The sequence below is a fragment of the Chrysochloris asiatica genome, unplaced genomic scaffold (genome assembly GCF_000296735.1).
Source record: "Chrysochloris asiatica unplaced genomic scaffold, ChrAsi1.0 scaffold00007, whole genome shotgun sequence".
Taxonomy (NCBI): Eukaryota; Metazoa; Chordata; class Mammalia; order Afrosoricida; family Chrysochloridae; genus Chrysochloris; species Chrysochloris asiatica.
In genome coordinates, this window is record NW_006408525.1 from 25,562,455 (window position 1) to 25,575,541 (window position 13,087).

At 53.8% G+C, this 13,087-nt stretch overlaps 1 protein-coding gene across 1 annotated transcript in view; it reads left to right on the forward strand.

Annotated features, from left to right (window-relative positions):
* Nucleotides 1–13,087, forward strand: part of RARA (retinoic acid receptor, alpha) — a 49,190-nt gene that overhangs the window by 8,584 nt on the left and 27,519 nt on the right. The window lies entirely within an intron of this gene.

The following is a 13,087-nucleotide window of genomic DNA, read 5'->3' on the forward strand; positions in this document are numbered from 1 at the left end:
ATCGTTCTCCTGCTGAGTGACTGGTGGGCTTGAACCACCAACCTTGTGGTTCGCAGTCCAGTGCTTATCCTATGGAGCCACCACTAAAGCAGGAGGGCAACAGTAAATACCTTTGCTCAAGTCCTGGCCCTGCAACCAGTGAGACCACGGATAAACCCCTTACTCCTCAGGCCTCTTTTCTCTTCTGTGAAGTAGATCTCCTTGGACTGATGGATCTGAGAGCTCTCTGCTGGTCTGTCAAGCTTCTCACTGGTTGGAGGCCTGGGAGTGTGGCACTTCCCCTTCTAGTGGGAAGTCCTGTGGGGGCACTTGTGGCCATTTCTCTGCGGGGGGGGGGGGGAGGGGAGTGTGTGTGGTTCCTAAGTGATTTTGCTCAGCCTTCCACTCATCAGTAGACTGCTAGAGGTGGAGGCAAGACCCTCCAAAAAGGAATGGGCAGCTGTGACTGTGTTAGGGACCCGGGTCTCTATACATGGAGGATGGTCCAGACCCTGCCCAGCTGAACCATGAATCCAAACTTTTTCTGGCTTCTCCAGCCTTGGCCTGAAGATGCTCCGGTCTGAGCCCTTTAGCCAGGAAGGGTTGGCACCCCCTACTGGAAGATCCAAGAGCTTCTGCCCTTTTGAAGAAGGGGACTTGAGCGGCAGAGGGGTTGAGTTGGACCTATTTCTAAAGGCCTACACCTTTGCCAGGAGAAGTAAGGTGTACATGCACTTTTTTTTTTAAAGATCCAGATAGGGAAGTGACTTGCTCAAGCTCTCATAGCTCTCAGTTTGACTGGCACTTGGAAGAGGATTATAATTATAGGAAGCACTGGGTCCAAAGCATTCACTTCTATATTGCACCCACCCCGTCTCTATTCCCCTGTTTTGGTGTATGCGGGTGGTGCTCTATGCCCCTGTGAGTGGGTCTTTGTGGTTAGCAGAAAGGAGTGTAGGCTACAACACACCACACCGCAGTTCCTTCTCCATTGAGCCCCCTTTCCATTTTTCCTGCAGAACTTTGCCCCTCTTCTTTGTGAGTCCCCATTTATAGAATTAGGAGGATTCTTCCAGATTCCCACGGTCCTAACTCCTGGTACGCCCGCTCCTTTAAGAACCCCCCCCTTCCTGAACCTACTAAGGAAAGGGGGCGTGATTCTGTGGTCCCGCCCTCACACTGGTGATTGGCTCATAGATGGACAGAGGCAGGCCCGAGGGAGAGGACCTGCCCCCTTCTCGGTACCCTCCGCCTCCCCCCCCCCACCAGCCTGGGGCTCCGGGTAAAGTTTCAGCTTTAGCACGTGACTCGCCATGGCCGCTGCCGTCGCCCCGTGCCCATGAGCTGCAGCCCCCCGGACGACTCCTCTCCCAGGAACCCATACCCCTGACGACGAGCAGCACTCAGGCACAGGGTCACGGCAGGCGCTGCGCCCGCGGCGTCCCAGACGGATTACGCCCCCCCACCACAGCAAGGTAAACTCTCCCCTCAGGGATTTTGGGGAGGCTCCTGATTCCTGTTGGCATCAGGGACCCCATGACCTGCTACTGATAAGAACTGCTGAGGAGAACACGGTGCCAGGCGGAGTTGCACACGGCAACCTGGGATTTCCTGGGCTTCCCAACCTGCCGCCACCTTGTCCAGGGTGGGGGAGCCCCGTCTGTGGTTTGTGTGTCTGTCTGCGCTGGTGTCTTTGCGCGCTCTGTGAGGCGTCTGGGGCTGTCTGCCGCGCGTGTCCCTGGCACCCAGGCTGTGGCAGAACCACCGCTGTGATCGTCTCTCTCTCTTTTTTTTCTTCAGAAACAAGCTAAACAAAAAGACTTTCAAACCTGTTTGGGGAGAGATCGGATGCCCAACAGACTAGCCCCCTCCTTCTTTCTCTCCTGTTATCTGAGCCGCCCTGTGGTTTGGGGAGAATCAGCCTGGGGGGCCCACCCCCATCTGAGGGAACCTGGCTGGGGGGCGGGGCCTGTTCAGCTGGTGTCCCCCATGGAAAGAGGGAACATCAGATTGAGTGTACTGTGTGTATGTGTGTGTGGTTGTCCCTGGACCTGGTGCTACATTGGGGTTATGGAAGCTTTGTGAGATCAGAGGATGGAATAGACTGGCAGTCCTTGCTCTGCTGAGGGTGTCAGGGATCTGGTGCCACCCACGAGGCAGGGAAGCTGCTAGCCAGATGTTTGTGTGTGTGTGTATGTGGAGGAGGTTGTGCTGGGAGATCAGCTTGGCTAGGACCACTCCCCTCCTCTCTGGGCACTGCCCTACTGTCATGCTCCACCGTGGGAAGGGTATCAGGTCCCCAGTATGCTAGGCTGGGACTGGAAATCAGAGAAAAAAGTTCTAGCCTTAGAGAAATTTCTCAGCCATCCACTGTGCCTTGGATAAGATGCCCAGCGTGTGTGCTTGCATGGAGGGGAACCCTTGTCTCCACCTGATGCCTACTTTCTCTTCTATAACTGAGTGCCTTTTGCCTGCTGGCTGTGTGTACATGTGTATCTGTATATATTCTTGGAGGTAACTGTTCCAGAGAGCGCTCACCGCCCCCCCTCCTATCCCCTTACCCTGCCTGCCTGCTTGCCCCTAACCCTCACTTCTGCTCCTCACCACTCTTCTCCAATTTTCTGGTTGGTGGCGACTGTTAAATGCCTTTGAGTCAGTTCCCACTCATAACCACTTTGTATAGGGTTTCCAAGGAACAGCTGGTGGGTTTGAACCACCAGCCTTGTGGTTAGCAGTTCAGTGTTTTTCCTACATGCCACACAGGGATGTTTCTTGCCCCAGTCCCTGGCTATAAGGTTGACCTGGGGAAGTGGTTGGTGCAGTCTTCCTAGGAAATTGGGGCTTAGGCCCCAAACTCTCCTTGTGCCTGATGGGGAGGCTGAGCAGGGGAAGCCCCAGGTTGGAGTGGGGGTGGCTTGTGGAGCCCTGGGGCTTCCCCTGTGGGGGTGGGGATGAGTTTGGAGGTGGGGACAAGAGAAAGAGTGCTTGGAGCTGGAGTGTGATTCTTCTTCCTGGAGAGGAAAGGGTGGTGGTGGAGTCGGAGTTTGAGTCTGTGAAAGACGTTGGTTGGCTGGGAGGAGCTAGGACATCAGGACTGCCTGGAACATTGGACTGTGTCGTGTGTGTCCTGAGACACAGAGGTCACTAGGGTCAGCCTGTAGACCTCTGGGAGCTGAGGAGCTTGGATTTGGGAGGGACTTTAAGGATGAGTATGCATGAGGTGGCTACTGTAAGGCTGGAAGGGCAGTGCAGATGCAGTTAAACAGTTCGGAAGACACCCTGGATTTGGAATGAGTTCATCATGGCCACCTCCTCCAGTAGCCTCTAAATCTCTGTCCCTTCACTCTGACCCTAGATGTCCCTGCTACTGCCATTGGACACCTCTCTAATTCCCTTTCTTTAACTGTGCAAAAGCCTGGCAGGAAGCTAGCTGTGGGCTGCCCCATCCTGGTCACCCCCCCCTACTTACCCCCACTGGGCATAGTCACCCACACGTGCCATGACGTGGTTTTCCTGCCACCCTGTCTAGTGCGGGGGAGAAAAGTCATGATCTGAATGGCCCTTTAGGTTTGTTTTAGGTGGGCATTGACCCAGACCCCTTCCCATAAATCATTTGGCCTTGGAACCTGGCTTCCTGGGACTCCTCTTCCCTTCCCCTCCACCTCCTGTGTCCCCAGAACTGTGTACCTGGTCCCCTGATCTCTGGAAGGCATGAGCTGGAGGGTGGGTGTATTTGGACCTCTGCAGGGTCTATTGGGGAGCACTGCCCAGGGTCTAGGAGGATGGACATCTGTGGAAAATAACCCTATCCCAGCCCCTCACCCCTCTCTAGCGGTGGTGGTTTGGGAGTGTGGGAAGCTGCCAGGGTCCCTGGCAGGATCACCAGGATTGTCTTGATTTACTGGGTTTTGGGAAGAGAGTGTGGCAACTGATATCCCCAACTCCCAGGGCTTTGGCTGTACACCCTCTCTGACGCCTGCTGTCTCTCCTCCCTCTGTTCCCCTCTCCACCCTCCGGGGCCGCTGGCTGTCTGGAGCCCACACGGCTTGTGGGTGGATGATGGGCGGGAAGGCCTGGATCTCCGTGTGTGTCCGGGGAGTGTTCTGGGAATTGGCAGAATTGGTGGAGGGTTGTCTGAGTATCTCCACAGGGTGGGCGATGTGCAGGGACCTGGCTTAGAGTGTGAGAATATGTCAGCGTTGGTGTGTCTGTCCCGGCTGGCTCTGGTGTGGGTGTTTCTTGCTGCGTCTGGATCTTGCCTCCTGATCCTGCAGCACCCCCACTCCCAGCAGGGACTGCCTGCCTTTGCTTCTCCCCCCACCCTCCCCACCCCCGAAACTGGAGCCTCCCTTGCTTGTTCCTGGAATTTGGAGAGGAAGAGGAGGAAGAGGCAGGCAGACAGACCTCCCACACTCTAGCCCGCCTGCATGGCATCTTGTGGAAAGGAAATAAGCTAAGCTTTCCATGGCTTCCCCAGATCCCCCAACCCACATTGCAGGGGCCAGGAGCCAGGTCTGTCAGAAGGGCTGTGTGCTGCCTCTCACCGGAGAAGCAGTGATGCCTCCTTCTCCTACCCAGCCTCCCACCTAGGGCCCCTCCCCGACCTCCTCCAGGCACCACTGTCATCCTGGGGAGGGGTGGGAGATTAGGCTGCTGCCAGCCTGGCCCGCACCTGTTGCCAGCCCCCAGCCCTGTAACTAGAGCTGACCAGGAGGGGGCTGCAGAATGACAGGTGGAATTTCTGGGGCTAGGCCATTCCCCCTCCCACCACCCCTGGGTATGCCTTTCCCTTCCGGCCTGTCCTCCCTACTCCAAGTATCAGCCGTGGGTGATGCCCCTGTCCTGTCTGGCCATGACTCCCTTCCACCCACACTGGCTACAGAGCTGTGCTGCTGCTGCCTTCAAGTTTTCAGATCTTTACTGTCCCGGAGGGACTGGAGGGTGTAGAGGGGAGTGTGGAGGGGGGTGGTTCTCTGTTAATGTTTTAATTGCATAAAAACTGGGAGCTCAGCTCCGGGCCAGTGGGGAGCCTGGGTCTGGCTGCCTGCCCGGTTTGGGCTAAATATAGTCTGGGACATCTGCAGAGAAGGGGAGGGGGTGGAGGGAGGTTCCATTCCCCCCACCTCTGGCCAAGGTGCCCTCTTCTGGGAGGGCACCTTGGAGCAGGGAGGGGGATTCCTTAGCACAAAAGGCAGGGGGGAGGCAGAGGGACCTGGGCACCATGGGAATCTAGGCTGCCTGCCTGGAGCCTGTAGATACCTATGATGAATCTGGAGGGTGAGGACGGGGCATCAGGAGGGTCCTCTGGCATTGTGCTCTCCTTCCCTCAGCCCCAGAGTTGCCTGAGGTCAGTCAGCCTGTCTGTGGGTCACTGTGACCTACTCGCTGTGTGCCTATGTGTCCACACCTATCTTGGAGTGACTCTGTCCCTCCCCCTTCCCCTGGAGTCTCTGCCCGAGTCCTACCATGGGTCCCAGTTCTCTCTCCCAGAGGTTCCTTGCCCCAAAGTGAAACCTTCAGCCCAGGAATCGAGACTTGAGAAGGGGAAGCTGCGGTGGGGAGTTCTCTGATCACCAGTCACGGCAGGAAGTGGAAAGGAGGAGGGCCAACCAACAGGAGTGGGGGGGGGAACGACGCGGGAGGGGGGGGACGACACAGGACGACCACAACTGTGAGTGGTAGGCAGGGAGGGAGGGCCCTCTTAGTCCCAGTTGGTTGTGCACACTGCAGTGGAAGGATGGCCACTTTCCAGGTCCCCCTTCCTTCCAGCCCCAAGTGGGGGAATCTTGGGGGACAGCTGATTGCCCTGGGGCTGCTAACAATCTTCATCACCCCCACCCCTAACACTGAAAAGAATATCTTCCTGTCACGTGGCTGTCACTTCCTGTCCCACTGTGGTTCCCGGGCTGTTTGTTGTTGGTTGCCATGGAGATGGCTGCTGTGGGCACTACCCCTGATTCTTGTGGGGAGGGCACTGCCCCTCCCCCCAAGGCCTACAGTTCAGTTCGGGGTTTGGGGGAACCTGACTAGGGGTCTGTTTTAGGCTGAGCTTGTGTGGTCTCTGATGCCCCAGATCTCCTAGGGCCCCCCAGATTTCTGTCTGAGGGAAGGAGTCACAGCCACCCACTCAGACTGTGTTGGGGAGACTGTGACCGTGTCTGGCTGTGTTGGACTGTGGCTGTAACTGTGTGAGTCTGACTGATTTTGCAAACCCTCTTCCTTCCAGACAGACAGACCCCTGGGCAGTGTAGAGGCCAGTTCCGTGGAACCTCTATTCTCCCCACCCCCTTGGACAATTTTGGAGGTGTCCTCTATCCTTGTTCTAATGGGAACTGCTTTTCCCAGGTTGTTGCTATGGCTGGGTGGGGAGGGACTCTGGGCTGTGTGTATTTTGGGTGGGTGGGGAGGTGGTGGCTCTGCAGACTGTCCTTGTGCTCTTGTCCCCCACATATTGTCTGCCCAGCCTCTCCCTGATCCTGCAGGCCATTCTCCTCATATGCTGCCTCATAGCTGGGGGTGGTGGGGGGCGGGGGGGTAGAGATCCCCCCAGTTCTAGTCCCAACTGAATAGGAGGGTGTGGAATAGGAAGTTCCTGGGGGGCCGCCTCGTGGGGGGCATGGGGTCGGGCATACAGTCTGAGTCTGAGTCAGGCCTGGTCTGGGGTCAGAGCCAAAAGGATATCCTGAGGGGGGAGAGGGGGTGTCATTCTTGGCTTCACACACACACACACACACACACACACACACACACCCCGCAGTCTAAGTCCCCAGGGAAGGATGCTGGGAGGGGATTGGTAGCATGGAGCTCTGCTAACAGTGCCTGCTCTAGGAGCAGGACTCAGGCAGTGAGGGGGTGAGGCCGAAGGAGGGGCAGAGAGAGTGCTATAGCTCCACTCGGACCACCCCCCCAACTTCTAGGTATGCTTTCTTTGTGAGGGAGGTGTGCTTCCTGCATGGTGGGAGGTGAAGGCAGTGGTGAAGGGGGCAACTGCCAAGGTGAAGGTGGGGAAAGCCCCATGCCAGTCTAGGCTTGAGGACGGTGGTTTCCAAGTTGGGGGGGGGTCCCCTTTTGTCTGTGCCCCTTTGGTTCTCCACCGGGACAGAGCTACCTTTGTATGGTCCACACCACACGCTGCTGTGGTCTGGCTGTCCTCTTGCCCAGATCATCTCTTCCTCTTCCTGTTTTCTTCCTTCCCTGTGGGTTGGTCTCTCTCCTTGAGGCCTGGGCTGCCCCTGCTCTTTCACCTACTTTCTGCTACGAAAGAAACTGGGCTGGGAGACCTCAGCTCTGGTTCTGGGTGGGCCCTTCAGCCACTGTGGGCTTCAAAGCTTGTCTTTCAGGGGGCTCTGGACATGGTCCTTGGGGTGGATGAATTGGGGGCACTGCCCTGCCCTGAAAAGACCCCCACTTCCTCCTCCCATAACCCGGCCTGGTCTGGGCTTGGGTTATCCCTTCTGCCTGGTTTTTAGTCCCTCCTGAGGTTGTAGTGTGTGGAGCAAAACTGGGGCAGGGAGGGGTCCAAGTTGCTGAGTGGGTGCTGCATCTTGAGGCAGTCTGGTAGATGCAGCACCCAGATGAAGGTGGCTAGACTTCAGCCTTCCTTCCTCTCTGAGGAGGCAGGCCTGGAGTCCCATGGGATGGTGGAGAAGAGGTGTTCTCCCGTGTCCTTGTACTGCTCCCTACCCCCGTGCTCCTTCTCAGGCCTTCCTGGGGTACAAGGCTGCCAGGTCCCTTGAGACTGACTTGGCTGGCCTCTTGCAGCTCAGACCCTATAAGGGGAAGGTAAAAGGGGACCCCCTTGGCCTGGTTGTGGGTATGCTGGGAAGGGACAGATGGGAACTTTGGCCACAGGGCCCACAGGGGCCCTTGAAAAAGTAAAAAAAGGATAGTCACCCACCCCACCCCCCATGTACGCACACACAGATCTGGAAAGTATGGGGGATGGGAGAAGTTTTGGCTCTGTGTGTGTGTGTGTGTGTGTGTTTTCCTGGAAAGTTTATAAATAGTTCCAGCCACTGTTCTACTTTGAAAGTTGCCCTATCCCACCCTGCCCTGTCAGCTCCTGGCAGGGTAGAGGGTCCAAAGGGGGCAGGTCTTTGTTTTTCTGCCAAGTCTGGAGTCTCCCCCTCAAGCCCCCACCCCCAGCTGAGCTTGAGCTCTGGTGTCATTTGCATATGATTCATGGACTGTCTAGAAAGCTTAGGGAACCCCCTTACCCCCCTTTTTATGTTCCCAATTCTTGTCCTCCCCTGGCAGTGCCTGGCTCCTGTTTCTTGGGAGACATTGCAAGTGGGTGTGGGTCTGTGGAGCAGAAAAAAGAATAAAGGAAGGGGGCTGCTAGACCCAGCTGAGCTTGAGGAACCCCTGGCTCCTCTTCCTGAGGTGGGGGGGTGGTTATGTGCCATGGAGTTGACCCTGTGTAGGGTTTCCGAGGCTGTAAATCTTTACAGGAGCAGAACGCCTCATCTTTCTCCCATGGAACGGTTGGTAGTTTCAAACTGCTGACCTTGAGGTTAGCAACTTGACTCGTAAACTCTACATTACCAGAGCTCCTTAAGCAACTAAGAAAGTAATGATTCTTTCCAGCTGAGGTAAAGCCTGAGTTTCGTGTAGAGCAGGGATGGGAACATCCGGCCCATGGGCCATATGTTGTATAGTTGTTAAGTGCCTTCAAGTTGGTTCCAACTCATAGAGACTATAGGATTTCCAAGGTTCAAACTGACCTTGTAGTCTAGTGCTTATCCTGTAGTTCCACAGGCCGTATTGTTGTTGTTGTTAAGTGCCATTGAGTCGGTTCCAACCCATAGCGACCCTGTATAGGGTTTCCAAGGAGCAACTGGTGAGCTTGAACCACCGACCTTGTAGTTCAAACGGCTTTGCAGTCTAGCACATTAACCTATAACCCCACACCAGGACTTCTTGGGCCATATAAGGCCCATGAAATCATTTGGTCTGGCCTTGCCAAGGCAACCTCAGTTCTAACCATCACATTGTTGCTGTTGTTAAGTGCTGTCGAGTTGGTTCCAACTCATAGCGACCCTGTATACAGTTTCAGAGGACCGGCTGGTGAGTTTGAACTGCCAGCTTTGCAGTTCAAACAGACCTTGAGGTAGGTAGAGTGCTTATCCTACAGAGAAGTGTTCAATTTCTCTTTCCTCCTTCCCCTCCCCAAACCTAAAGGTTTACCTTTTTTGGTTTGTGAAATAAAACCAGGGAATTTGGGGAAGGGTTGTGGTCAGGCTTCCTACTCACACCCCAAATATCCCTTCGCCCACATCCCTCTCTTTAGTCTGGGGGCAGACCCTGGAAAAGGGTACTTCTCCGGCCCAGTCCCTTCAACAGATTTTGGACGTGACTGGGGAGCCGGGAGGAAAAGCAGACACTGCCAATGAGAGACATTGCTGAAGGGGACCAGTTGCCCAGTTCTTGGTCCAGTTTGAGGTGCTATTCAGGACTTTATCTCTCCTAGCCCACTCCCTTGTTGAGCTAGGCAGCTCAGAGGAAACAGATACCTAGAGAGGTTAACTGACTTGTCTAAGGTCACCTGGAGTGGCAGAACTGAGATTGTATCTTTGAAACCTGTGGCTCTTTCTATCATTATCTTGGTTCAACCAGTTCTCTCCTTTTTCTCGAGGTGTATGACTCTGGGGATAGAAGGACTGTGTAGTAGCTGGGGTTGTCTGCTACTTCCAGGAGTGAGGGAGACCACAGTGGGCAGGGAAAGTGGCTGGTGGCAGCCACTCTAGCTCCCCTGCTTCTGCTGTGTGGAGGGAGGCTGGGCTCAGTCTCTCTTGGAGGTGTGGGCCTGTGGTTTTCTCTCCTTCCTTGGAGGGAGTCTGGGCAGTGGAGCTAGTGGCAGAGGGTGGAGGTTGGATGTGGCTGGGTAGTTTGTCTTTCCTGTCTTTTGAGGGTGGTTTCAATTTTGTCATGATGCCTTCACCACCCCTGTAGGTGCAGGGGACTCGGGCCCAGGTATCTCCCTGGGGGTTATGACTTTTGAGGACCTTAGAAGGCAGGATCTGTGCTCTTTTGCCCCAGCCCCCACTGTTCCTACCTCTGCTCATTCCTGTTCCCTGGCCAGCCTGGCCCATGGCCCATTTCTGTGACCTTTATCCTTTCCTGTGGCTCAAGGCCCTCCCTAGGGAGCTGAGTAACTTTGTACCAGAGTTTGCAGGCTGAGCTGTGCCAAACGTGCCGAAGTCTCTGGTATAGGATGAGGGGGTAAAACTGTGGGGGTGCTTGAAATTTGGTCCAATTTCAAACCCTTCAAGGGCAGATTTGAGGCATTAATTCTAAGGTGGTGGTGGTGGTGTTCAGTGTAGTTGAGTCGGTTCTGACTTATAGCAACCCTGTATGGTATTTCTGAGGAGTAGCTGGTGGGTTTGAACTGCTGACCTCTCGGTGAGCTGCCCATTGCTTATCCTACAGCGCCACACCAGGATTTCTCCGATGGCTGTGTTTATCTTCTCTCTGGAGGAACCTCCTCTAAAAAAGGGATGCCCTCAAAGTGGGTCTGGCCCTCAGCCTTGGCTCAGAAGGCCTTCTTTGGTGTCAGCTGTCTCTTGGGAAGCAGTCCATTATGCACAGGTGTGAATCCACCTGAGCATTTTTGGGTGCATTTGTGTTCATGGCTCCCATGTATGTTGGGGAGACATTAGACATGGGCTGGCCCCACAGAGAGAACCTCTGCTGTGTGAGGAGGACCAGAGAATGTGCAGTTTTGGGATACTGTGGTTGTGTGTGTGTGTGTGGGGGCCATGCCTGTAAGCGCTGAACGGTGTTCATTGTGTGGTGGAACCCAGGTGTGGAGAGATGGTATCTCCAGGTTCCCTCTCTTCACGTGCGTGCCTGCACACACACAGGCTGGGGCCGGGGCCGGGGCTGGGGCATGCAAGCATGCTCTTGCCCACCCTGACGTGACAGTTTTGCAAGTGTGCAGTGTGTATTTGTGTGAAGTTCTGACTGTAGACACTGGTGAGGTTCAATCAACCCCTCCTTCCCTTGCCTGGCTCCCCCAGCTCAAGTTCCCGTTGTGTGGGGCCCCATAGGGGTGGGGTGGGGGCCCAGGGTGGCAGCTGGTTGGGTGGGTGGGGCCCCTGTTCTTCTGACGTCAGTCTTCTCAGTCTGAGAGGGACTCCGCAGGGGCCTGGGAAGGGAAGGGGCACCTCATGCAGGCATGAGGCAGTCATAATTAGTAACAGTAAAAATCATGAACATTAACGAGGTTCAGATTTCATTCCTGGGGGCGGGTGTCACCCCCTTCCCAGCATGTACCTGTCCCCTTCTTGCTTGCTCTTCCCCAGCCTGACACAGGCTGACTTGCCCACGTGGGCCTAGTGTCCACCATATGAGTCCCCTGGACTTCAGGTCTGAGCCTGGAGTCTGGATCCTGGTGTGTCCTGAGCTTGGAAGGTGAGGGAGGGTCGGAAAGGGAGGCAGTCCTAATTTTGGGTGTGTAACCTTGTTTCTTGTCTTTCTTTGTATTTTAAGCAGATTTGTTGTTGTTATGTGCCGGAATTGGTTTTGACTCACAGGGTTTCCGAGATTGTAAATCTTTATGGGAGCAGAAAGCCTCATCTTTGTTCCGCAGAACAGCTGGTAATTTCGAACTGCTGGCCCTGAGGTTCGCAGACCAATTCATAACTACTATGCTGGGCTCCTTTATTGAAATGTAATTCACATATTATAAAATCCACTCATTTAAAGTGTATACAACTCAAATGTTTTAGTATATCCATGCAACCGTCACTACAATTGCTTTAACATTTTCATCACTCTAAAAAGAGCCTCATACCGTTAACAGTCACTTCCCATTGTCCTAAACCCCACCTCCCAGCCCTCTTCATACAGATTTCAATTTAGAGAGGCCCAGTGTGACTAGAAGTGTCCCACAGGGTTTCCTAGGCTGTAAAAGGAGGTCTGATAGCGTAGTGGTTACAAGTCGGGATGCTCACCTCAAGGTCAGCAGTTCGAAACTACCAGCTGTTCTGGGGGAGAAAGATGAGGCTTTCTGCTCCCGTAAAGACTTAAAGCCTCGGAAACCCTGTACAGGGTCGCTATGAGTTGGAACCGACTCCACAGCACACTAAATCTTTCCAGAAGCAGGACACCAAGTCTTTTCTCATGTTGAGCATTGGCTGGTGGGCTCAAACCACTTACCTTTTGTTCAGGCAGCCCAGTGCTTTAACCTTAGTGTCCCCTGCGTTAGGCAACCACGAATCAAATTGTTTCTGTCTCCACAGATTTGCCTATTCTGGATATTTCATATAAGTGGAATCATACAATATGTGACCATTTCTAACTAGCATAATATTTTCAAGGTTCATCCAATGTTGTATGTATCAGTATGTCATTCCTTTTTATTGTTGAGTAATAATTCCATTGTATGGATGGTTGTTGTTTTAAAGTACTGTGAGTCGGTTCCAACTCATAGCAACCCTGGATAGGGTTTCTGAGGAGTGACTGGTGAGTTTGAACACCCCACGTTGCAGTTCAAACTGCCCTTGCAAATCGAGTGTTAATCCAACAGTGCCAATGTTGTTGTGAAGTGTGTCCAGTCGGTTCTGATTCTTAGTGACCCTGTATAGGGTTTCCGATTGCAGAAGCAAAAACCCTCATCTTTCTGCTTTGGAGAGGCTGGTGGGCTCGAACCTTGGACCTTGTGGTTCACAGTCCAGTGCTTATCATATGGAGCCACCCATATTGTTTATCCATTCACCAGTTGATGGGCGATGGAGTGGTTTTAGGATTTGGGTTATAATGAATAATGCTGCTAGCAACATTTGTGCACGTTTTACCTTAGACTTAGGTTTTCATATCGTTTGGGCATAGACCTAAGAGTGGAATTACTATATCATATGACATCCCTAACATTTTCAGGAACTGCCAAACTGGTTTCCAACACATTTCTACCGTTTTGTATTCCCACCAACAATGAATGTTCCAATTCTCCACATTCTCACCAACACTTGTTATTATCTGCCTTTTTGACTCTAGCCATCCTAGTGGGTGTGAAGTGGTATCTTATTGTGGTTTGGGCTGGCCATGTTTCTTTTTGTCTCTTTTTGTTTATTTACTGTAGAGGTTTGTATGTTTCTAACCTCCTATA